The following is a 25,712-nucleotide window of genomic DNA, read 5'->3' on the forward strand; positions in this document are numbered from 1 at the left end:
AATTAGGGGTTGTAGTACTGGCACCCCGCTGGAGTGTCCAGGAGGTCTCGGCAGCAATGTGTTGCGGCGCTGCTGCTCTGGGTGCGGAGCACGCTGCCCACCCTCCTGCACTCTCTGTGATGGCGGGAAACTGGCTCTTCGCTCGCTTTCTGATCAGTTTTATGTCTAAACACGACCCCTCTCCCCAGGTCATGGGGCCTGTCTGGTCCTCTATTCCTTCTCCCGGGCAACATGGGACACAGCCTCGACAGTTCCGGACCTGGCTCAATACATGTACCCGCAGTCCGCTCTTCCTCCTTATGTAACAAGGTGGCACGGGGGTGGGGGGGTTGGGGGGTTAGTTATGGCCAAGTTACTTAAAGGCACAGTCCACAGAGTCAACAGAGCAAACGGTCAGCGAGCACCCCCGGCCCCTTGTACATAAATGGACAGGATTGACACAGCTTCTTCCCATGGGTTACCTTTTCTCCTTCTGACCACAGTACTCCGGGCAAGTGTAGTTCAGGAACAGGGCTGTGGTACAACAGGGAACAACTTATAATAAACTTTGATGAGGAAGAAAAGAATACAACACTGGTTCCTGCTCTCTCCCTGACACTATCCACTGCCGTACCCACAACAGCCATAGTAGCAGAAGTTACGCAGTAAGTCCACTCACTGGGATCTGGATGCTTATAGTCCTTTCAGCGAGGGGCCCTTCCGAAGTCCTGGGACCCGTGTTAAGGTCCTTAGTCCGGAGCAGCAGATCTTCTCCCTCCTGGGAGTCTGGCAATGCTCCATTCTGTCCCTTTTTTGCCCGGGGCAGCAGATCCTCTCCCTCCAGGGAGTCTGGCAATGCCCCAGCTGTTACTACCCATCTGCTCAGGGCTAACATGCCCGAGCTTCTCACTGGGAGAAGCAGATTCCTGCCATCCTTTCTGCTGCTGGCCAAGCCCATCTATTTAACTATTGACTGTCCCTAACTCTATAACAGTATGTATAACACAGTGCACAGCAAGTACATGTAGGGACATTACTGACACAGCACAACATCACAGGGTAAACACAGCACAGCATATTACAATAGGAAATCAACACAATAAGACTTCATGACATATGCAGTGCAATAAAGATATAGAACACAATAGGATAACATACACAACGTGCAAACAGGGCTGCATGAGTTCCATGTAGGGGAGGGGCAAACGAGGTTCTCCATCACCTCCTTACACTCCTCCCTCCTGTAAACATGGCCGTCCTCGGCCATGGCAACCCTCATAGAAATTAGCAGCAACATATTCGTAAACTGTTGTGCAACAATCTTTAGGCAACATTAACATAAAAGTCCCAGTCTCTCTCTATACACGGGTCCACGTGACCCTGGTCTCATTGCTCCCAAGACCATCAGGCTGTAAGGAAAAACAGCCCTTCAAACTTACAGTCCATAAAAACATACAGTTTCCAACAGGGGCCGGGTGGCCCTTAAAGGCTTGCAGTTCAATAATACTAATAAGAACATAACACAGTCTTCTGTGGTGGCCATATTCCTCCAGAATGGTTCAACAGTCCTTGAGATGGGCCTTGTTCAGACCCGGCAACTTTCCCCCTCCCTCCTTTGAGCGGACTACGGGCTCTTACGTGGTGGTGTGCTGCGCTTTTTCTACACAGAGAGGGCAGAGATGGGGCACAGTTTAGGGATAGCACAGTTCAGTTCAGCAGCCACACACCCAAAGGCCATCATAGTTAAACCCCCATGGGGTTTTGGTCCCGTGATCCAGCAAGAGAAGCACCAACGGGTGCAAACAAAAAATTAGGAGGATGGGAAAACACAACTAATTATAGCCATCACCTGGTGGCCACATTGAAAGCCATAGTTCTTTGGTTGCAGTCCTGGGCTGCTTGCCCCTTCAGGGATGCGGAACAATCCCAGGGAATATTTATTCTGAGTGCAACCGGCACCAACAACATTTAACCATTTTCTGACATGAGACATACTATCCCGTCGAGGTGGTCTGGGCCCCTATGACCACCGTCGGGATAGTACGTCATCACTGATCATCCGCGCTCATGGGGGGAGTGCGTCCGATTGTGGCCGGGTGTCAGCTGATTATCACAGCTGACATCCGGCACTATGTCACGGACCGCTCCTGGCACATTAACCCCCGGAACACTGTGATCAAACATGATCCCAGCCTTCCGGCGGCATAGGAAAGCTTCCCTGAGACCCTTGGAACAACGTGATGTGATTGCGTTGTTCCGAGCATCTCCTCTGTCCTCCTCCCTGCAAGCCCCGGATCCAAGATGGCCGCTGGGGGGCCTTCCGGGTCCTGCAGGGAGGTGGCTTGCAAGCGCCTGATGAGAGCAGGTGATGGTATATAGCACAGCCCACGTAGCATATAGCACAGCCCACGTAGTATATAGCACAGCCCACGCAGTGTATAGCACAGCCCACGTAGTATATAGCACAGCCCACGCAGTGTATAACACAGCCCATGTAGTGTATAACAGCCCATGTAGTATATAGCCCCACCCACGCAGTGAATAACACAGCCCACGCAGTATATAGCACAGCCCACGTAGTATATAACACAGCCCACGTAGTATATAACACAGGCCACATAGTGTATAACACAGGCCACATAGTATATAACAGCCACGTAGTATATAGCACAGCCCCGTAGTATATTGCCCAGCCATGTAGTATATAGCACAGCTCACGCAGTATATAACACAGGCACGTAGTATATAACACAGCCATGTAGTATATAGCACAGCCCACGCAGTGTATAACACAGTCCACGTAGTATATAGCACAGCCCACGCAGTGTATAACACAGCCAACTTAGTATATAACAGCCCACGCAGTGTATAACACAGCCCACGCAGTGTATAACACAGCCCACGCAGTGTATAGTGCAACCCACGCAGTGTATAACACAGCCCACGTAGTATTTAGCACAGCCCACGTAGTATACAGCACAGCCCACGTAGTATATAGCACATGCCACGTAGTAAATAACAAAGCCACATAGTATATAGCACAGCCCACATAGTATATAACACAGCCCATGTAGTATATAGTACATCCCACGAAATATATAGCACAGCCCACGTTGTATATAGCACAGAGATGTAGTATATAACACAGCCCATGCTGTATATAGCACAGCCCACGTAGTATATAACACAGCCCACATAGTATCCAGGCGAGGCGTTTAGCGACGCTCCGGTCCCAAGAATGCATTGCGGTCTCGCGAGATGATGACGTAGCGGTCTCGCAAGACATGGCCCGGAGGCAGTATAAATAGTAAAAAGTTGGTCACACAGGGTTAATAGCAGCGTTAACGGACTGCGTTACACCGCGGCATAATGCGGTGTAACGCAGCCATTAATCCTGTGTGAGCGCTGACTTGAGGGGGCACTGACAGAGTAGGAAGGGGTGAATTCGCGGCTGGACTGTGCCTGGTGGCCGTGACTAATCAGCGATGCAGGATTTCCGTGACAGACAGAAAGACAGACAGACGGAAGTGCCCCTTAGACTATTATATAGATAGATCATTAAATATAGTTTAAGATTAATTAAGGTCTCCCTAGACTGCCATTGGTTTTGCAGCCTCTGATTTGGCATGTATTTTGTTTCTGAAATTTTCTAATTTTAATTATGTGTACAAATAAAAAATTTTTTTTTATTAATCCTTCACCTTTGTACCTAAGCTCTTTTTCATTTTTGAGGTAAGTGACCTCGGTCGCATACCGTTCTGCGCTGGCACACACAGGACATTCCAGGCATCCAGGCAACCTAAAAACCATTGGATCTGCAAACGGCAGGACATTAAAAAATTATGACTATACCAGTAAAATTGTTCTGATGAAGGTCCGGATGTGGACCGAAAACGTTCAACCTTTTTGCTTGCTGGATGCACAATAAACAATTTGTCTTTTCAAGCCACAATATCATTTGAGTGCCAAGTTCGTTTCTATTTTTGGTTTATTTACAGAACAGCAGCCAGGCACCGTGGTTCCAATTGGAGGAATACAGACTTGATCCACTGTCCATCACTGAGCTCATAGAGACGTTTGGAGCACCCAGGTTGGGACAAACAGGTCACCTGGCCACAAACCTCAATGAACTGTCACCTTCCTAAGATTGCCGCATTCTTCTCTCTGTGGGAGCCAACAAAAAGCAAGGTGCCACTGGTTGGGGTAGTTGGCCCTGGAAGCCTTGAAGCCGCAGCTGCTTTAATCTTGGCAAGCCAGCAGAAGGCTGAGACTCTGTAATGGTGTATTTGCTGGGACTGTACTACAGTATATGTTGTTATTGACTGTTGGTGGTTCCATAAAGTATTGCCACACTTTTTTACCTCACCCTGTGTTGTTTAAGTAGTATTCTGCATAGATTCAGCAAAAAGTGAGGCTAATAGGCTAAAATACAACTTTAAATATTATTATAATAAACAAATGTATAAAATCACTTGGTGGTGCAATAAGATGTTCACAAACCTTATAAATCAGTAATAGTCAGTTTCAACCAGAGATATCACAAGAGTGATACTGACCAAGGTTCAGATCAAACTCCGATAACTCAGACCAACTATAATACTAATCTTACACTGAGTTCTATAGAGTATAGGTGGGGCTGACAATGGATCAGCTTTCACTATAAACCTGAATGAGATTGACAGAGATGAATTATACACTGTCTATAAATTCTATAAAAGTTTAAGGGGGCTGACATCGGTTCAGCTTATACTAGAAATATTGACAGACCTGAATGAGACCAAAATATAGATACGGTACATAGGGCTGACAATGATATGTCCCTAGTAGAGGTCCTGCAGATCAGACAACACCTGTTAATAGTTCAATTTTCACTATAATTGTAAACACAAAAAACAGAACCACCATTCGCATTATCAGCCATTGAGTGTACATATTAACATATGTATCTAACAGATGACTTACATCATACATGCCTCGTACATCGATATTCATGTTTGGGTAAAGCACAAGCTCAAAGACACTGTAAGAGGTGAAGTTCACAGATGCTGCAGCTGCCTGTGGGGCATCTAAGTAGCTCCAAAAGCTTGCAGTGAGGTAGGCACAGGGGTAGACATGTGCACCCTAGGGACCATGTGGCATGTGACTTTGGACCTCCACATGCTCTACAACAATTCCTTCAATTAGGCTACTTTCACACTTGTGTTTTTTGGTTTTCTCCGATGTGCAGTGAAATGACGTATTGCCGGACGTCATGAAAATAGTGAAAAACGTGTGCGACGGATTCTGTGAAATGACGGATGCATCATTTGGATATTTTCAAGGGAAAAATTTTCCGGAATTCAAATTGGGGAGAGAGAGAGAGAGAGAGAGAGAGAGAGAGAGAGAGAGAGACGTCGCTGACCGATTTCCCGACGTGCACAAAAAACGTTACAATGAACGTTTTCTCTGCACGACGGACCGCTATTTTACGACGGATGCAGTGCACGACGGATGGCCATCCGTCACAATCCGTCGCTAATACAAGTCTATGGGAAAATAAAGGATCCTGCAAATTTTATTTTATTTTGGAGTAAAATGTAAATTGTTCTTTTAGTCTATGAACTTCTGACAACATGTCTCCAAATTTCCAAGCAATACATTTTGTATTTTTTTCTGAAAAGGAGAAATGGTCAAAATTATAAAACCCCCAGTACTTTCAGACCTCAAAAAATGCAACGAAAACAAGCTCATAATCATTTAGAAACAACAATACTAATGTTTTAACTCAGTTAGAGTTCAGAAATCAATATTTTGTAGAATAACCATGATTTTTAATCACAGCTTTCATGCGTCTTTACATGCTTTCCACCAGTCTTTCACACTGCTTCTGGCGCAAAAATTTTAGCAGTATTTTGTTTGATGGCTTGTGACTATCCATCATCCTCTTGATTACATTCCAGAGGTTTTCAATGGGGTTCAGGTCTGGAGATTGGGCTGCCCATGACAGGGTTTTTATGTGGTGCCTCTTAACCCCTTAATGACTGCCGATACGTCTTTTAACGGCGGCAGTTAAGGGTACTTAAACCACAGCGCCGTTAATTAACGGCGCTGTGGAAAAAGTAAATAGCGCCCCCCAGAGTCCGATTTTCTCCGCCGAGACCCCAGAGAACATGATTCAGGGGCTTTTTTACCGACCCCGCTTTTGCGATCGCCGGTAATTAACCATTTACCGGCGATCGCAAAAAAAAGAAAAAACGTGATTTCTTTTTAATTTCTCTGTCCTCCGATGTGATCGCACATCAGAGGACAGAGAAAAGGGGTCCCAGATAGCCCCCCGATACTCACCTGTCTCCCCCGGTGCTCCTCTTGGCTCCTGATGGGCGCCGCCATCTTTTTCCGGCAAAAAAATGGCGGGCGCATGCGCAGTGCGCCCGCAGGCCGGCACCGGGAGAATCTTTGGGGTCTCGGCTGCCGGGGGTAGGCGAGACCCCAAAGAACATGATCGGGGTCGGTTTTACCGACCCGTTTTGCGATCGCCGGTAATTAACTGTTTAATTCTCTGTCCTCTGATGTGATCGCACATCAGAGGACAGAGAAATAGGTGGATTCGAAGACCCTATTATACTTACCGGTGTCCCTGGGTCCTCCTGCGTCCTTCTCCTGCCCGCCGGCGTCTTTCACCATCTGCCAGCCGGCAGGAGAAGAGCAGTTGGGGCTAAAATTAGGGTTAGGGCTAGGGTTAGGGCTACGGTTAGGGCTAGGGTTAGGGTTGGGGCTAAATTTAGGGTTACGGTTGGGGCTAAATTTAGGGTTAGGGTTGGGGCTAAATTTAGGGTTAGGGATGGGGCTAAATTTAGGGTTAGGCTTCTTTCACACTTACGTCGGTACGGGGCCGTCGCAATGCGTCGGCCTGACATACCAATGCACGTTGTGAAAATTGTGCACAACGTGGGCAGCGGATGTAGTTTTTCAACGCATCCGCTGCCCAATCTATGTCCTGGGGAGGAGGGGGCGGAGTTACGGCCACACATGCGCGGTCAGAAATGGCGGACGCAACGTACAAAAAAACGTTCCATTGAACTTTTTTTGTGCCGACGGTCTGCCAAAACACAACTGATCCAGTGCACGACAGACGCGACGTGTGGCCATCCGTCACGATCCGTCAGCAATACAAGTCTATAGGCAAAAAACGCATCCTGCGTGCACATTTGCAGGATCCGCTTTTTGTCCAAAACGATGGATTGAGACGGATGCCAAACGACGCAAGTGTGAAAGTAGCCTTAGGGCTAGGGTTAGGGTTGGGGCTAAAGTTAGGGCTAGGGTTGGGGCTAAAGTTAGGGTTAGAGTTGGGATTAGGGTTAGGGTTTGGATTAGGGTTGGTATTAGGGTTAGGGTTGGCATTAGGGTTAGGTTTGGGATTAGGGTTAAGGTTAGGGTTGTGATTAGGGGTGTATTGGGATTAGGGTTAGGTTTGAGGTTAGGGTTGAGATTAGGATTAGGGGTGTGTTGGATTTAGGGTTTTGATTAGGGTTATGGTTAGGGTTGACATTAGGGTTGTTTTGGGGTAAGGGTTGTGATTATCGTTAGGGTTAGTGATTAGGATTATGGATCGGGTTGGGATTAAGGTTAGGGGTGTGTTGGGGTTAGGGTTGGAGCTAGAATTGGGGGGTTTCCACTGTTTAGGTACATCAGGGGGTCTCCAAACACGACAGCCAATTTTGCGCTCAAAAAGTCAAATGGTGCTCCCTCCCTTCTGAGCTCTGCGGTGCGCCCAAACAGTGGTTTACCCCCACATATTGGGCATCGACGTACTCAGGAGAAATTGCACAATTTCCACTGTTTAGGCACATCAGGGGCTCTCCAAACGCGACATGGCGTCCAATCTCAATTCCAGCCAATTCTACATTGAAAAAGTAAAACGGCACTCCTTCTCTTCCAAGCTCTGCGGTGCGCCCAAACAGTGGTTTACCCTCACATATGGGGTATCGACGTATTCAGGAGAAATTGCACAACTTTTGTGGTCTAATTTCTCCTGTTACCCTTGTGAAAATAAGAATTTGTGGGCGAAAAGATCATTTTTGTGTAAACAAATGCGATTTTTTATTTTCAGGGCTCTACGCTATAAACTTCTGTGAAGCATTTGGGGGTTCAAAGTGCTCACCACACATCTAGATAAGTTCCTTAAGGGGTCTAGTTTACAAAATGGTGTCACTTGTGGGGAGTTTCCACTGTTTAGGCACATCAGGGGCTCTCTAAACGTGACATGGCGTCCAATCTCAATTCCAGCCAATTCTGCATTGAAAAAGTCAAACGGCGCTCCTTCACTTCCAAGTTCTGCGGTGCGCCCAAAAAGTGGTTTACCCCCACATATGGGGTATTGGCGTATTCAGGAGAAATTGCATAACAAAATTTATGGTTACATTTCTGTTTTTACGCTTGTGAAAATAAAAAAAATGGTTCTGAATTAAAATGTTTGCAAAAAAAAAGTTAAATGTTCATTTTTTCCTTCCACATTGTTTCAGTTCCTGTGAAGCACGTAAAGGGTTAATAAACTTCTTGAATGTGGTTTTGAGAACCTTGAGGTGTGTAGTTTTTAGAATGGTGTCACACTTCGTTATTTTCTATCATATAGACCCCTCAAAATGACTTCAAATGTGATGTGGTCCCTAAAAAAAATGGTGTTGTAAAAATGAGAAATTGCTGGTCAACTTTTAACCCTTATAACTCCCTAACAAAAAAAAAATTTGTTTTCAAAATTGTGCTGATGTAAAGTAGACATGTGGGAAGTGTTATTTATTAACTATTTTTCGTGACATATCTCTCTGATTTAAGGGCATAAAAATACAAAGTTTAAAAATTGCAAAATTTTAAAAAGTTTCGCCATATTTCCGTTTTTTTCATAAATAATCGCAAGTAATATTGAAGAAATATTACCACTATCATGAAGTACAATATGTCACAAAAAACAATCGCAGAATCAGCAGGATCCGTTGAAGCGTTCCAGAGTTATAACCTCATAAAGTGACAGTGGTCAGAATTGTCAGAAGTGGTCAGAAACCGCTGCATGACCAGCTCTATCCTCGCCTACTGTATCCTCACCCATCCCTTGTAGATTGTGAGCCTTCACGGGCAGGGTCCTCACTCCTCCTGTACCAGTTATGACTTGTATTGTTTAAGATTATTGTACTTGTTTTTATTATGTATACCCCTCCTCACATGTAAAGCGCCATGGAATAAATGGCGCTATAACAATAAATAATAATAATAATAATAATTGTAAAAATTGGCCCGGTCATTATGTACCAAATTGGCTCTGTCACTAAGGGGTTAATATTTGCCAGAGCTCTATAATACCAGCAAAAACAAACAAACCTATTTTGCATTCATTGTGACATGGTGCAGGCGCCATGTCACGTGACCAGACCACAGCGCTACGGACAGGAGGCAGGCTGTAACACAATGGGTTGCTTACTGCGGTTGTTCCTGAATTCTGGTGTGTCCAAGGGTCTGTAGTTCGGTGACGCTATTGTAGTGCCCATGTTCTCCACAAAAGAAATGTCACGGCAACTATAGGTAACAGCCATGCAGGGAACAGCCTTGTATCACAGATAATTGCGGTCGACGGAGGGAATAACATCACAGACCAGTTTTCTGTATAACAAGATTCCCTGTTTATTAGAGGATGTTAATATGTATTTCTCCAATAACATTTTGGGCGTAACAAGGGAATAAGATACAAAAATTATGCAGCTCATTGATTTGTTTTGACATCTTACTACTGATTGGTCATAATTCAGTCCTCTACGTAGAGAAATATTCATTTCTAACTAACGTGTTATAGGCTACATTTCCAGCTACTAATTAGCATGATGTGCATACTCCCATAGGGGAAGGGCAGGTAGTGTGTCTCAAACCTTGTCTATGTGAGCAGGACAATGCATGCCTTCTCAGTAGAACGCCACAAATTAGAAGCCTCTGCAGATTAAACACAATAATCATTCTGAAGGTCAGTGCCTACCAGCAGTAGTATCTTCTTAGATATTCAACATAAAACTATTGTTTATTTAGAACACTATAGAAAATGTCAGTGCTACAGGCACCCATACGCATTAGACTATCGGCGGAACCTGTAGATATCGGTGGGTTTGGCCAAATTTAATCCAATATAAATGAATGCCTTAAGTAGCTTATACATCTTTGAAAATCTAAAGCAGTTAAAAGAAGCACAAAAGACTGACCATATTAACAGCAAGTTGTTTTTACACTGCAGTGCATATGTTCATTCTTTTTACCATTTATTTAGCATTTTTTTAGGCGGGTTAAAGAGCGTCTCCGGCTGAAATTGACATCTTGTGCATATGCTCTGTGGTAATGCTACTCACTCGGCTGCTCACAGAGGTAGACACAGGAACGTTTCTTCAGCTGGTTTATTTAAACACAGCATAAACCAGTGTAGGGTTCAACAAAATAAGCATGGTCCTTCCTGGAAACATAAACTATAATGTATAGCAGGGTCCATATGCCTGAGGGAATCCGCCCGCTCAGGGTACAACAACACAGTTCAGCATAGTTTCACATAAACATTTCTTTGGAGCTCTCTTGCCTCCAAACACACAGACAGAAAAAAACTCAGTGGCCGGACATTTAACCTGCCAAACCACATTCTTCAGGTGGAGATATGGTGAGTAGTTGTCCACTCATCTCTTACAACTACTCACAAAAAACCCAATCCTGTCATGGCCGACTAACTCCTCAGCACATAACATGCTAGGGAGAAACTACTGGGTTTCACATCATGGAAGAGCAATCTTCATGATACATATCACTCCTCACACACATTGCCAGTAACCCTATCACAACCCTTATTCTGACTTCTCAGTAGGGATGTAGCCACTTGTCTAGAGCAGCTTGAACACCAAATACAGCCCTAGGAAAGTGGATTTCCCTGCAATAAGTGAAGAGAAGTGGAGCACATGTCCATACGCTCTAGTGGTTTCTCTCTTATAGAAACATGCCCGCTCATGTGTTCTGAGGAAACAAAGGGGTGTAGGGTAACAAATAGCATTCAGCCTTAGCTTGGCCATGTGTTGCGAGAGCTGAAGGTCAGCAGATCCTGGCTGAGGTGCACTGATGATACGGTGCCCAGGGTGGCCATCAAATCATTACTGCCCTTACTGGCATATGGGGCCCAGTGAGCAGAGGGGGGCACGGCCCGTCCCCCGCATCTTTCTGCTTCTGCTCAATGGTTCAGTAACTAAACATGCATCCTCAGACGCACATTCAGTTGACATATATTGGGGTTAATCTGCAGATAAATAGAGTTTAACCCCTTCCTGACATGCGCCATACTAGTACTGCTTTGCAGGAGGTGCGTTCCCACAAACCGCACTACTAGTATGGCACACTGATTGAGCGGCCTCACGCTGAGTGCCGTGACAATTGGGTGCGGAAGTCAGCTGTATGTGACACTCTGCAGAAATGCTCATGATCGATGCCAGCACCGATCGTGGGCATTTAACCCCTCTGATGCCACTATCAGTAGTGACAGCGGCATAGAGAAGCATCGCGCAGGGAGGGAGCTCCCTGCACGCTTCCATCAGGCCAACACAATGTGATCGCGTTGGCCTGATGGTGTCCATTGAGACCCACAGCACCAAAATGGCCGCGGGGTCCTTCCAGGTCCTGCAGGGAGGTGGCTTGTGAGTGCTTGCAGAGAGCAGGTGCCAGCATGCCTCCTTCCCTGCCTGTCAGATCCTGATACTCAGTAGTGCTAAGTGTCAGATCAGCGATCTGCCATTATATAGTAATGTCCCATCCCGGGACAATGTAAAAACGTAATAAAAAAATATTAGCATGTGTAAAAAAAAATTTTTTTTAAATCCTAAATAAAAAAAAAAAATACATTTTTTTAATAAATACATTTATTTATGTAAATACATTTAAAAAAAAAACAATAAAAGTACACATATGTGGTATTGCCGCCTCTGTAACGATCCGCTCTATAAAACTATCCCACTAGGTAACCCCTTCAGTGAACACCGTAAAAAAAAAAAGAGGCAAAAAACAATGCTCTATCATCATACTGCCAAACAAAATGATGTAAAGATGTAAATAAAACTGGTACTGCTGAAAACGTCATCTTGTCCCGCAAAAAACAAGCCACCATACAGCTCCATCAGCACAAAAATAAAAAGTTATAGCTCTCAGAATAAAGCAATGCAAAAACAATTATTTTTTCTATGAAATAGTTATTGTGTAAAAGCGAAAAAACATAAAAAAAATATATAACTGTGGTACAACTGTAATCGTACTGACCCGAAGAATAAAGCCGTCTCATCATTTTACCACACGCAGAACGGTATAAAAAAACAAAAAGCAATTCCTGAATTGCTGTTTTTTGTTCATTCTGTCTCAAAAATCGGAACAGAAAGCGAACAAAAAATGTCATGTGCCCGAAAATGGTACCAATAAAAACGTCAGCTCGTCCTGCAAAAACAAGCCATAACATGACTCTGTCAGTCTAAATATGAAAAATTATAGCTCTCAAAATATGGTGATGCAAAAACTAGTTTTCTGCAATAACAAATGTCTTAGTGTGAGACAGCAGCCAAACATAAAAACCCGATATAAATCTGGTATTGCTATAATCGCACTGACCCGAAGAATAAAGTTGCCTAATCACTTATACCGCACTAGGAACGGTGTAAAAAATAAATAAAACAATTTCTTCACATGCTGTTGATTTTTTCATTCTGCCTCCCAAAGATCGCAGTAAGGCTTGGTGCACATTTATCCTGTCCCCTGCGCTGAGTGCTTACACGGGGTTTTCTGTGTAAATCTCTGATGTACAATAACAAATTGTATTGTGGTACCGTGTTAGCCAGAAAAATCGATGTGAATACTTTTCTGCCCAATGATGACAGAAGTATTCTAGGAGTGATACCTTTATTGGCTAACCAGAAAATAATATTTTCTGGTTAGCCAATAAAGGTATCACTCCTAGAATACTTCTGTCATCATTGGGCAGAAAAGTATTCACATTGATGTGTAAATCTCTGAAATACGTGATTCAGACAGACTCCCCAGTGGAAGATTCACTATAATGAGGCAGATGGAGGCATAGGACCTGTGATCCGGCGATGTCCGTCTTTTTAGGACTGCATAAAAACGCCATTGGCCACGGTTTTGTGCACTTCTGAAAAGTGCCAGAGGCCAGACGGAGTCCAGAGTAAATCTGCGGCTCATCATAGTGAATAGAACCCTCAGGGGTTTCATCTGTCACGTCACTCGGAGATGTAGGTGGAAACCCCAATGTGCTCAGTGTAGAGCGACAGATAAATGTGATCTCAAATGTGATGTAAAATGTTCCCAATAAAAGCTTCAACTAAATCCACAAAAAAAGCAAGTCCCTACTCAGGTCCATCATCTGTTAATGGAAATATAGGAGGCTTCCACGTTACTGGTAGCACAAAGGCTCTGGAAAAAGTGAAATGGCTCCTCACCCACCAAAAGAAATTCAGCAAATTCTTCGCTCCTAAATCCAGATGCCCCCTCTTCTGAGCCCCAGTGTGCCTAAACAACATTTAGCGCCCACATGTTTGGCATTTTTGTAGCGATGAGAGCCCGCCTAACTTATGGGTATGTGTCTCCAGAAGAATGAGCTGGGCATAATGTACTGGTAAGTACAACGGCAGCTTGCAATTTTCACTCCGCAACAGTCAATGCTGCCTGTTTCTGGAAAACACCCATGTAGTCAAAATCGTCACTACACCCGCAGATAAATTCCCAAAGGCTTTTAATTTCCAAAATGGTACCACTTGAGGGGATTTCTACTGTTTAATCACATCAGGGGCTCTCCAAACGCTACATGGCATCCGCTAATTATTCCAGTAAATTTTACGTTCAAATTCAAATGGCGCTCCTTCCCTTCCAAGCCCTGCTGTGCATCCAAACAGTAGTATTCCCCCACAAATGGGGTATTGGCAGGGTCGGACTGGCCCACCGGAGGATTCTCCGGTGGGCCCAGGCACTGACACCTGCTGGCATAATGGCCAGCAGCTGCCTAGGGCCCCCACTTCTCCAGGGGCTCCCAGCCAGTGATGTGTCGCTAATAAAGACACACCCAGCAGCTATAAGGCCCCTAAGTCAAGGGGGCACACCCGATGCCAGCGGAGCAGCAGCTGGAGACAGGAGCCTGGCCCTTCTGCTAGAGAAATTAATATTCATGCTTCCCCACACCCCCATGGGCGTGGAGAGGAGTGAACATTCATTGCACTTTAAGAGCGGGCAGCATTAGCCACAAGTTGAGGCTAACACTGCCAACATGTACAGCCGGTGTGGCTGCACTGGGCCCTTGCAGAGTGGCTAACCCTGAGGGCAATCGGCGGGCAGGGAGCGATCCCTGCAGCTTGGCAGTGGAGCGGAGCTAAAGGGATCCGATGGCGTCCTGTTTCTTGCCCGGCACTTCCTGTCTGACGCAGCGCTCTTGGATTACGTCATCATTCAGTGCACGGCTGTTTCAGACAGAAAGCCACCGGAAAGGAAAATGCTTCTGGGATGTGGTGTGGCTGCGGGGAACATGTGGAGAGGTGAGTGGTGCTGTGTGTCTGTCTGCGTGCGTGTGTATGTGGTGCTTTGTGTGTGTCACAGAGTGGTGTGGTGCTGTGTGCATTGGAGATTGGCAATGATGTGGGTGATGGAGAGAGCAGTGATAGGGTGGTGGGGGAAAAGGCAATGTTGGTGATGGTGGAAAGCACGATGTGGTGGGGGAGGCAATGATGGAGGTGTTGAAATGTGAAATGATGGAGGTGGTGGAATGGGTAATGATGGGGTGGTGGGGAGGAAGGCAATGATGGTTGTGAGGGAGGCAATGATGGAGGTGTTGAAATGAGAAAGCAATGATGGTTGTGGTGGAAAGGACAATGGTGGTGGTGGAGGAGGCAATGATTGAGGTGGCAGAATGGGCAATGATGGGGGTTGTGGGGGAGAAAGCAATGATGGAGGTGGTGGAAAGGGCAATGATAGGGGTGGTGGGTGCGAAGACAATGATGGAGGTGGTGATGAGGAGAATGATGGGGTGGACTAGGAGAACAATGATGGAGGTGGAGGGGGCAGCATTATACCCTATGAGAGGGGCTGCATTATACTTTATGAGGGGGCTACATTATATTCTGTGGAGGTGCTACATTATTCACTCAGGGGACTACATTATATTCTGGGGGGCTACATCATACTATATGAGGGGAGCAGCATTATGCCCTATGGGGGGCTGCATTATACCTTATGAGGGGGTTGCATTATATTCTGTGGTGGGGCTTCATTATACTATATGAAGGGGCTGCATTATACTCTATGAGGGTGCTACATTATATTCTAGGGGGGCTGCATTATACCTTATGAGGGGTTGCATTATAATTTGTGGAGTGCGGCATGGGGTGCATTATATTCTATGAGGGGGTTGCATTATATTCTATGAGAGAGGTTACAATATATTCTATGAAGGGGGCCACTGTATATTATATGCGGTGGCTACATTATATTCCCTGAGGGGGCTACTTTATTTTCTATGAGGGAGCTACCCCAACCCTTGCTACATAATTAAGACGTGTTCTACCTTATATTATACCCTGATATTAGCGCGTTTTATCGCACAGTTGGTGGTCTTGTATTTGTTTCTATGTAGCTACACAGTGGGCCCCAAGAATGATTTTCTCTGGTGGGTACAGGGTGCTCCAGTCCGACGCTGCGTATCGGTGTACTCAGGAGAAATCGCAAAACAAATTGTATGGAGCAATTTCACCTGTTACCCTTATGAAAATGCAAAATATGGAGCTAAAAAAGATTTATTTGGGAAAAATTTGATTTTTTTATTTCTGTAAAGCACCAGTGGGTTCAAGGTGCTCAATACACATCTAGATAAGTTCCCTGAGGCGTCTAGTTTCCAAAATGGTGTCACTTGTGGGGGATTCCCACTGTTTAGGCACTGTTTTATTTTACATTCAAAAAGTCAAATGGCGCTCCTTCCCTTCCGAGCCCTGATGTGCGCCCAAACAGCATATTTTTCCCACATATGGGGTATCGGCGTGCTCAGAAGAAATTTCACAACAAAATGTATCATCCATTTTCTCCTGTAACCCTTGCGAAAGTAAAAAAGTGTAGGTTTAAAGGAAAATGTTTGTGAAAGAAAAGTAAATGTTTATTTTTTTTCCACATTCCAAAAATTCCTGTGAAGCACCTGAAGAGTTAATAAACTTCTTGAATGTGGTTTTGAGTACCTTGAGGGGTGCAGTTTTTAGAATGGTGTCATTTTGGGGTATTTTCTGTTATATAGGCCCCTTAAAGTCACTTCAAATGTGACGTGGTCCCTAAAAAAATGGTTTTGCAAATTTTTGTTGTAAAAACGAGAAATCGCTGGTCAAATTTTAACCCTTAAAACTTCCTAACAAAAAAAAAATATGTTTCCAAAATTGTGCTGCGGTAAAGTAGACATGTGGGAAATGTTATTTATTAACTATTTTGAGTGATATGAATTTTTGCCAAATTTACATTTTTTTTTAACAAATTAACGCAAGTCATATCAAAGAAATTTTATCACAATCATAAAGTACAATATGTCTCGAGAAAACAGTCTCAGAATCAGTGGGATCCATTGAAGCGTTCTAGAGTTATGACCTCATAAAGTGACAGTGGTCATCTTGTGAAGAAAAGATAGATGCATTCATGTTGCCCATAGCAATCACTAGGTTGGAGACGGATGACCGACCAGACGATGGCGCTGCTGGAGTGGGAATCCACGGAGGTCATGATGAACTGACCTGTTGTAAACCCATGTCTGTGGTAACAGAGAGGAATAAAATAGCGGAGTGTGGAGAAAGCTCCGTAGTACCTGATGCGGAAAAGTTGGGGTGTCCGGATACCCAAGAGAAGGTTGAAGATGCCATTGCTGAGTCCCAGGTGAAGATCAAGGGTGCAGAAGTGGAGAAGGCCACCAAAGAAGTCAGGCCTGAAGCAGATACCTCCTCGTATGGTGAAAGCTCAGCCAATCCAGAGGATGGAGGGAGCGAGCTAAGCAGGGTCCAAGAGGCTGTGGATACCCGGTTAAAACAAGAGGAGCTTCGGAGACAGGCTGCTGAGTGCCGTGTGAGTGCCTTAGAAAAAGAGGTGGCAGAGCTCATAGGTCGCCTGGAAGAAAGCCAGTCAATGCATAAGGCAGCCTGGGATAAGATGGAGCGGCAGGTGTCTATCCTGGCCAAACATCTGGAAGCTGGTGATATTCAGAGTAAGTTGGCTCTGAAACCTGAACAAGATGGGTGTCTAGTTACAGCAGAAGAGGAGAGTTCCTTGTTCAAATGTTTGCTAGATGTACCTGAAGACCTGAGAGAGGCATGTGCCAGGGAGTCGATACATGAAGAGTTCAAGAAGGCTGTGGGGGTGTGTAAGGTGAACTGGACCCCAGAAACTAGTCTGTTAGTGATACTGTCCACAACTGATGTCACAGCTAAGAGGGTAGCTACCCTGAGTGACATGCACTTGAGATATGTGCGCACAAAGTGGATGGCCCAATTGAGGAAAGGAATGAAGATGCTGCTAGACGACTGGAGCATGTGAGAAAAGCTCGGAGTCTTCAGGAAAGTGTAATACAGGTACCCATCTCTATGGTAAAAAAAAGAGTAATTGGAAGGAATGGTCAAGCCATGCAAGAAATGGTGGATAAGTCTGGACTGGTGAGGTTGAGAATACCTGGTGTCCATGAAGACCAATTACCCCGAGAAAAGGGTATGGTTCCCTTCTTCGTTGTGGGAACAGAGGAGAGTCTTAGCGAAATATGGACTCTGCTGGAATATCGTATGGTATATCTGAAGGAAATGGAGCAGCTAAGGGTTGAAGGAAGGCGCCTTACAGGACTGCTGCGTTCAATTGATGGAAGATGGCTGCCATGTTTGACCCGAAATGTGGACAAAAAAAGGGGTGGAAGTACCCAGCCTAATGAAAGAAGTAGTGTCACCTCAGTTGACTCAGGGATGAGTAACATTGGTGGAAGACCTTGTAGCAAAAATGTGGTGACTAAAGATCTGTTGATACAGACAGATGGTGACTTGAGGGCTAAAGCTCAAGGCCTACATGTTGACCGCTGGGGGTGGGAAAAACCTAACAAGGGTGTGATGATGAAGGATGCTCAAATCCGACTGAGACGATCCTCTCGACTGGTAGGGCAAGGTGACTTGGGTACCCAGTCTCGAGATCCCTGGTGTGACAAGTGTTCAACCCCACGGGTTTGAACAGAGGGGGGAATATGTGGTGTAGTGACCTCTGTTACAGGTAGGGGGCGCTGTATGGGCTTCCCAGAGTGCGTATGGAGGCCATAGGAATGCATGGCAATCACAGATATGTGTGGTGATGAGTCAAAGTCCGGCATTATTGTGAATGGCCGGTATGTTTGTCGCAGAGGAAGACGCTCTGCGCTGTCAGCCTGAAGTAAGGATGTGCTGGGACCTGTAGTCCTACAAGTGAATTTTGTTGTTCAACCAGGGAGGCTGGCAGAGCTAGTTCTGATAGATGGGAGGGTCAAACTAGCCACACACACTCCCATCTAGGGGAGTGGTTACAACCATATAATGTGACTGAGGTCTGGTCACATGGTCTCTGAGTGTGGACCTGAATGGTCTGTGCTGGAAGGTCCTGGAGAGCCCATGTGTTGGGAGTGTCGTCTCCCTGAAGAGCACATGGCGGGGCTCTGGACCTGGCACATGCCAGTGTATGGAACGGTCTGCTAACCGTGGGTAATACTGACCGGGGTCAGTGAGAACGTCTGAAGGATACCTCCAGGTATGGACTGGGACTAAAATTCAGTCCTGGCATTTGCAATCACACAGGCCCATGTTGCCCCCATTTCCAAGCAACAGATGGGATATATTACTAACATGATCGTGGATAGAGGAAAGTAAGATTTACTACAAGACCAATACCAGTATTTCTAATGATAACTGTGTCTTGCTGGGGTAAGTGACAGTCAGTGACTTTGTGCTCCATCACAACTGTTAACAGTATGGGAGTCTTGAGAACACTGATTCTGCTAACAATGTAGCAGACAAGGCAGCCCATGACCAGACAGGCCCTTCTGGCATTTGCCAGAATTGCCCAATGGCCAGTCCGGCCCTGGATACCTCTGTGGAGGAGAGGTATCCGAGAACCTGTGCGGCACCAACAGGTAACGGAAAGGGATCCGTGTTATGCTGACAGGGGTCAGAGGAGAGAGACATTGTGTATGGGGCACCTGTGAGGCCAAGAGGTGTCCAGGAACCTGTGAAGGTCGCCAACAGGTAACGGACGAGGTCCGTGTGTCATGCTGACTGGGGTCAGTGAGGAACTTTGGTAAAGCTGAATATGTGCAGACGGTGTTCAAGCTGTTATCAAGTTTCTGAGGATGTGGTTTATAGTGTTGTGAAATAAACCTAAGAGACTTTTATAAGAAAACCGTGCCTGTATGCGTTATTTCCGTGCCAAGCGAGTGTTCCCCAAGACACGAAGTAGGGGAAACGCTACAGCACATACGCTCCCTGACAGAAGTTATGTCGCTTATCCATGTTATGTAAATAAAAGCTTGTAACCTGACATTAAATTCATCCATTGGTTGTATAAATTATTCTTTTGAAAGCAGAAACCCTCCGAAATGTGGTTTAGGTTAAGAAAATAAATTGGCATCAATGCAGAAATATTGATCAGTTAATGGATACAGAATGGTCAGACTTTGGCAAGACAAAAGTTTTGTCGCCCACATAAAGTAATGTGATATTCAAACAAATAATTAACTTAAAATACAAATATATGTTGCATAACATTGGTGAATGAAGTTGTGGTGCTATTAGAGTCATATTTAATATTTTGTGTGACTTCCATGAGCTTGAAGGACTGCATCCATGCGGTTCAACAATGATTCATATAATTTATTAATGAAGTCATCAGGAATAGCAAAGAATGCAGTCCTACATGCCTCCCAGAGTTCATCTAGATTCTTTGGTTTTGTCTTCCAAGCTTCCTCTTTCATCCTACCCTAAACATGCTCAATGATGTTCATGTCTGGTGACTGGGCTGGCCAGTCCTTGAGCACCTTGATCTTTTTTTGCCTGAAGGGAACTTTGGTGTAGAGATGGATGTATGAGATGGAGCACCATCCTGCTGCAGAATTTGACCCCTTTTATGATTTGGAATATAAGAGGTAGCTAATACTTCTTGATATTTTAGGCTATTGATATTGCCTTCCACCTTGCAAATGTTTCGCACACCCCTATACTGAATGCCACACGGTTTTTTATTTGCCTTTTGTTTAGTGCTGGCTTCTGGGCACTGATTCGACCATGGAGGCCATTTTGAGACAGAATCCTACTTACTGTTCTAGTTGACACAGGGACTTGAGGCGACCAGGCCTGTTGGAGCTCTGCTGCAGTGGAAGAGGGGTTTGCTTTGGATTTTCTAACCAAAAAACGTTCCTCCTGAGCAGTTGTCTTGCGGGGTCTGCTGAACCTGGGTTTGTCAAACACATCTCCAGTCTCTTCAAATCTTTTTTTATTCTTTGTACTTGACGCTGAGACACATTAACCCCTTTACCCCCAAGGGTGGTTTGCACGTTAATGACCGGACCAATTTTTACAATTCTGACCACTGTCCCTTTATGAGGTTATAACTCTGGAACGCTTCAACGGATTCCAGTGATTCCAGTGATTCTGACATTGTTTTCTTGTGACATATTGTACTTCATGATAGTGGTAAAAATTCTTTGATAGTACCTGCGTTTATTTGTGAAAAAAACGGAAATTTGGCGAAAATTATGAAAATTTAGCAATTTTCCAACTTTGAATTTTTATGCAATTAAATCACAGAGATATGTCACACAAAATACTTAATAAGTAACATTTCCCACATGTCTACTTTACATCAGCACAATTTTGGAACCAAAATTTTTTTTTGTTAGGGAGTTATAAGGGTTAAAAGTTGACCAGCAATTTCTCATTTTTACAACACCATTTTTTTTAGGGACCACATCTCATTTAAAGTCATTTTGAGGGGTCTATATGATAGAAAATACCCAAGTGTGACACCATTCTAAAAACTGCACCCCTCATGGTGCTCAAAACCATATTCAAGAAGTTTATTAACCCTTCTGGTGCTTCACAGGAATTTTTGGAATGTTTAAATAAAAATTAACATTTAACTTTTTTTCACACAAAATTTATTTCCGCTCCAATTTGTTTTATTTTACCAAAGGTAACAGGAAAAAATGGACCACAAAAGTTGTTGTACAATTTGTCCTGAGTACACCGATACCCCATATGTGGGGGTAAACCACTGTTTGGGCGCATGACAGAGCTCGGAAGGGAAGGAGCGCCGTTTGACTTTTCAATGCAAAATTGACAGGAATTGAGATGGGACGCCATGTTGTTTGGAGAGCCACTGATGTGCCTAAACATTGAAACCCCCCACAAGTGACACCATTTTGGAAAGTAGACCACCCTAAGGAACTTATCTAGAGGTGTGGTGAGCACTTTGACCCACCAAGTGCTTCACAGAAGTTTATAATGCAGAACCGTAAAAATAAAAAATCATATTTTTTCACAAAAATTATCTTTTTGCCCCCAATGTTTTATTTTCCCAAGGGTAAGAGAAGAAATTGGATTCCAAAAGTTGCTGTACAATTTGTCCTGAGTATGCTGATACCCCATATGTGAGAGTAAACCACTGTTTGGGCGCATGGGAGAGCTCGGAAGGGAAGGAGCGCCGTTTGACTTTTCAATGCAAAATTGACAGGAATTTAGATGGGACGCCATGTTGTTTGGAGAGCCACTGATGTGCCTAAACATTGAAACCCCCCACAAGTGACACCATTTTGGAAAGTAGACCCCCTAAGGAACTTATCTAGAGGTGTGGTGAGCACTTTGACCCACCAAGTGCTTCACAGAAGTTTATAATGCAGAACCGTAAAAATAAAAAATCATATTTTTTCACAAAAATTATCTTTTCGCCCCCAATGTTTTATTTTCCCAAGGGTAAGAGAAGAAATTGGACACCAAAAGTTGTTGTACAATTTGTCCTGAGTACGCTGATACCCCATATGTGGGGGTAAACCACTGTTTGGGTGCATGGGAGAGCTCGGAAGGGAAGGAGCGCCGTTTGACTTTTCAATGCAAAATTGACAGGAATTGAGATGGGACGCCATGTTGCGTTTAGAGAGCCACTGATGTGTCTAAACATTGAAACCCCCCACAAGTGACACCATTTTGGAAAGTAGACCCCCTAAGGAACTTATCTAGATGTGTTTTGAGCGCTTTGACCCACCAAGGGCTTCACAGAAGTTTATAATGCAGAGCCGTAAAAATAAAACAAAAATTTTTTCCCACAAAAATTATTTTTTTAGCCCCCAGTTTTGTATTTTCCCGAGGGTAACAAGAGAAATTGGACCCCAAAATTTGTTGCCCAATTTGTCCTGAGTGCGATTATACACAATATGTGGGGGGAACCACTGTTTGGGCACATGGAAGGGCTCAGAAGGGAAGGAGCACCATTTGGAATGCAGACTTAGATGGAATGGTCTGCAGGTGTCACACTGCGTTTGCAGAGCCCCTAATGTACCTAAACAGTAGAAACCCCCCACAAGTGACACCATTTTGGAAAGTAGACCCCCTAAGGAACTTATCTAGATGTATTTTGAGCGCTTTGACCCACCAAGGGCTTCACAGAAGTTTATAATGCAGAGCCGTAAAAATAAAACAAAAATTTTTTCCCACAAAAATTATTTTTTAGCCCCCAGTTTTGTATTTTCCCGAGGGTAACAGGAGAAATTGGACCCAAAAATTTGTTGTCCAAATTGTCCTGAGTGCGCTGATACCCTATAAGTGGGGGGGAACCACTGTTTGGGCGCATGGGAGGGCTCGGAAGGGAAGGAGCTCCATTTGGAATGCAGATGGAATGGTCTGCAGGTGTCACATTGCGTTTGCAGAGCCCCTAATGTACCTAAACAGTAGAAACCCCCCACAAGTGACACCATTTTGGAAACTAGACACCCTAAGGAACTCAACTAGATGTGTTGTTAGAGCTTTGAACCCCCAAGTGTTTCACTACAGTTTGTAACGCAGAGCCGTGAAAAAAAAAAACTTTCCCCAAAAAATTATATTTAGCCCCTAGTTTTGTATTTTCCCGAGGGTAAGAGGAGAAATTCGACCCCAAAAGTTGTTGTCCAATTTGTCCTGAGTACGCTGATACCCCATGTGTGGGGGGAACCACCGTTTGGGCGCATGGGAGGGCTCGGAAGGAAAGGAGTGCCATTTGGAATGCAGACTTAGATGGAATAGTCTGCAGGCGTCCCATTGCATTTGCAGAGCCCCTAATGTACCTAAACAGTAGAAACCCCCCACAAGTGACCGCATATTGGAAACTAGACCCCCCAGGGAACTCATCTAGACGTGTTGTGAGAACTTTGAACCCCCAAGTGTTTCACTACAGTTTATAACGCAGAGCTGTGAAAATAAAAAATCTTTTTTTTTTCCCACAAAAATTATTTTTTAGCCCCCAGTTTTGTATTTTCCCAAAGATAACAGGAGAAATTGGACCCCAACAGTTGTTGTCCTATTTGTCCTGAGTACGCTGATACCCCATATGTTGGGGTAAACCCCTGTTTGGGCACACGGGAGAGCTCGGAAGGGAAGGAGCACTGTTTTACTTTTTCAACGCAGAATTGGCTGGAATTGAGATCGGACGCCATGTCGCGTTTGGAGAGCCCCTGATGTGCCTAAACAGTGGAAACCCCCCAATTATAACTGAAACCCTAATCCAAACACACCCCTAACCCTAATTCCAACGGTAACCCTAACCACACCTCTAACCTTGACACACCCCTAACCCTAATCCCAACCCTATTCCCAACTGTAAATGTAATCTAAACCCTAACCCTAACTTTAGCCCCAACCCTAACTGTAGCCCCAACCCTAACCCTAGCCCTAACCCTAGCCCTAACCCTAGCCCTAACCCTAACCCTAGCCCTAACCCTAACCGGAAAATGGAAATAAATACATTTTTTAATTTTTCCCTAACTAAGGGGGTGATGAAGGGGGGTTTGATTTACTTTTATAGCGAGTTTTTTAGCGGATTTTTATGATTGGCAGCCGTCACACACTGAAAGACGCTTTTTATTGCAAAAAATATTTTTTGCGTTACCACACTTTGAGAGCTATTATTTTTCCATATTTTAGTCCACAGAGTCATGTGAGGTCTTATTTTTTGCGGGACGAGTTGACGTTTTTATTGGTAACATTTTCGGGCACGTGACATTTTTTGATCGCTTTTTATTCCGATTTTTGTGAGGAAGAATGACCAAAAACCAGCTATTCATGAATTTCTTTTGGGGGAGGCGTTTATACCGTTCCGCGTTTGGTAAAATTGATAAAGCAGTTTTATTCTTCGGGTCAGTACGATTACAGCGACACATCATTTATATCATTTTTTTATGTTTTGGCGCTTTTATACGATAAAAACTATTTTATAGAAAAAATAATTATTTTGGCATCGCTTTATTCTCAGGACTATAACTTTTTTTTTTTTTTGCTGATGATGCTGTATGGTGGCTCGTTTTTTGCGGGACAAGAGGACGTTTTCAGCGGTACCATGGTTATTTATATCTATCTTTTTGATCGCGTGTTATTCCACTTTTTGTTCAGCGGTATGATAATAAAGCGTTGTTTTTTGCCTCGTTTTTTTTTTTTTTCTTACGGTGTTTACTGAAGGGGTTAACTAGTGGGCCAGTTTTATAGGTTGGGTCGTTACGGACGCGGCGATACTAAATATGTGTACTTTTATTGTTTTTTTTTTATTTAGATGAAGAAATGTATTTATGGGAATATATATATATTTTTTTCATTATTTAGGAATATTTTTAAAAAATTTTGTTTACACATTTGGAAATTTTTTTTTAAACTTTTTTATTTTGTCCCAGGGGGGGACATCACAGATCGGTGATCTGACAGTTTGCATAGCACTCTGTCAGATCACCGATCTGACATGCAGCACTGCAGGCTTCACAGTGCCTGCTCTGAGCAGGCTCTGTGAAGCCACCTCCCTCCATGCAGGACCTGGATCCGCGGCCATCTTGGATCCAGGCCTGGAGCAAGCAGGGAGGGAGGTAAGACCCTCGCAGCAACGCGATCACATCGCGTTGCTGCGGGGGGCTCAGGGAAGCACGCAGGGAGCCCCCTCCCTGCGCGATGCTTCCCTATACCGCCGGCACATCGTGATCATCTTTGATCGCGGTGTGCCAGGGGATAATGTGCCAGGGGCGGTCCGTGACCGCTCCTGGCACATAGTGCCGGATGTCAGCTGCGATAGGCAGCTGACACCCGGCCGCGATCGGCGGCGCTCCCCCAGTGAGCGCTGCCGATCGCATATGATGTACTATCCCGTCGGTGGTCATAGGGGCCCACCCCACCTCGACGGGATAGTACGTCTAATGTCAGAAAGGGGTTAAAGGTGCCAGCCACCTCTGCAGTGGATCTGGTCTTCCGCCTCTTGATAATCCAGGCTTTGGTCGCAGGGTGGATTTTCGGTATGTTGTCAGAGCTAAAGTTGCAGTACAAGTGAAGGTCTGGGGTGCTGGGTTTCCTTTTATACACACAAACTAATTAACTGATCATTTACTGAGTACAGGTGAGGATGTCAACTAGGATTGGGTGCATTATATGACCAGGCGACAAAACTTTTGTCTTGCCAAAATC

General features: G+C 44.6%; 1 long non-coding RNA gene across 2 annotated transcripts in view; it reads right to left on the minus strand.

Moving 5' to 3' along the window:
* Positions 1 to 25,712, minus strand: part of LOC138642306 (uncharacterized) — a 301,712-nt gene that overhangs the window by 268,444 nt on the left and 7,556 nt on the right. Inside the window, exon 1 of one of the 2 annotated variants that reach the window (XR_011314019.1) lies at positions 659 to 825. The exons of the other annotated variant lie outside the window; for it this stretch is intronic. This is a non-coding gene — a long non-coding RNA (uncharacterized lncRNA). Of the gene's footprint in view, positions 1 to 658; positions 826 to 25,712 lie in introns of those variants that run through there. 2 annotated transcript variants of the gene reach the window in all.

This window comes from Ranitomeya imitator, chromosome 6, assembly GCF_032444005.1.
Source record: "Ranitomeya imitator isolate aRanImi1 chromosome 6, aRanImi1.pri, whole genome shotgun sequence".
NCBI lineage: Eukaryota > Metazoa > Chordata > Amphibia > Anura > Dendrobatidae > Ranitomeya > Ranitomeya imitator.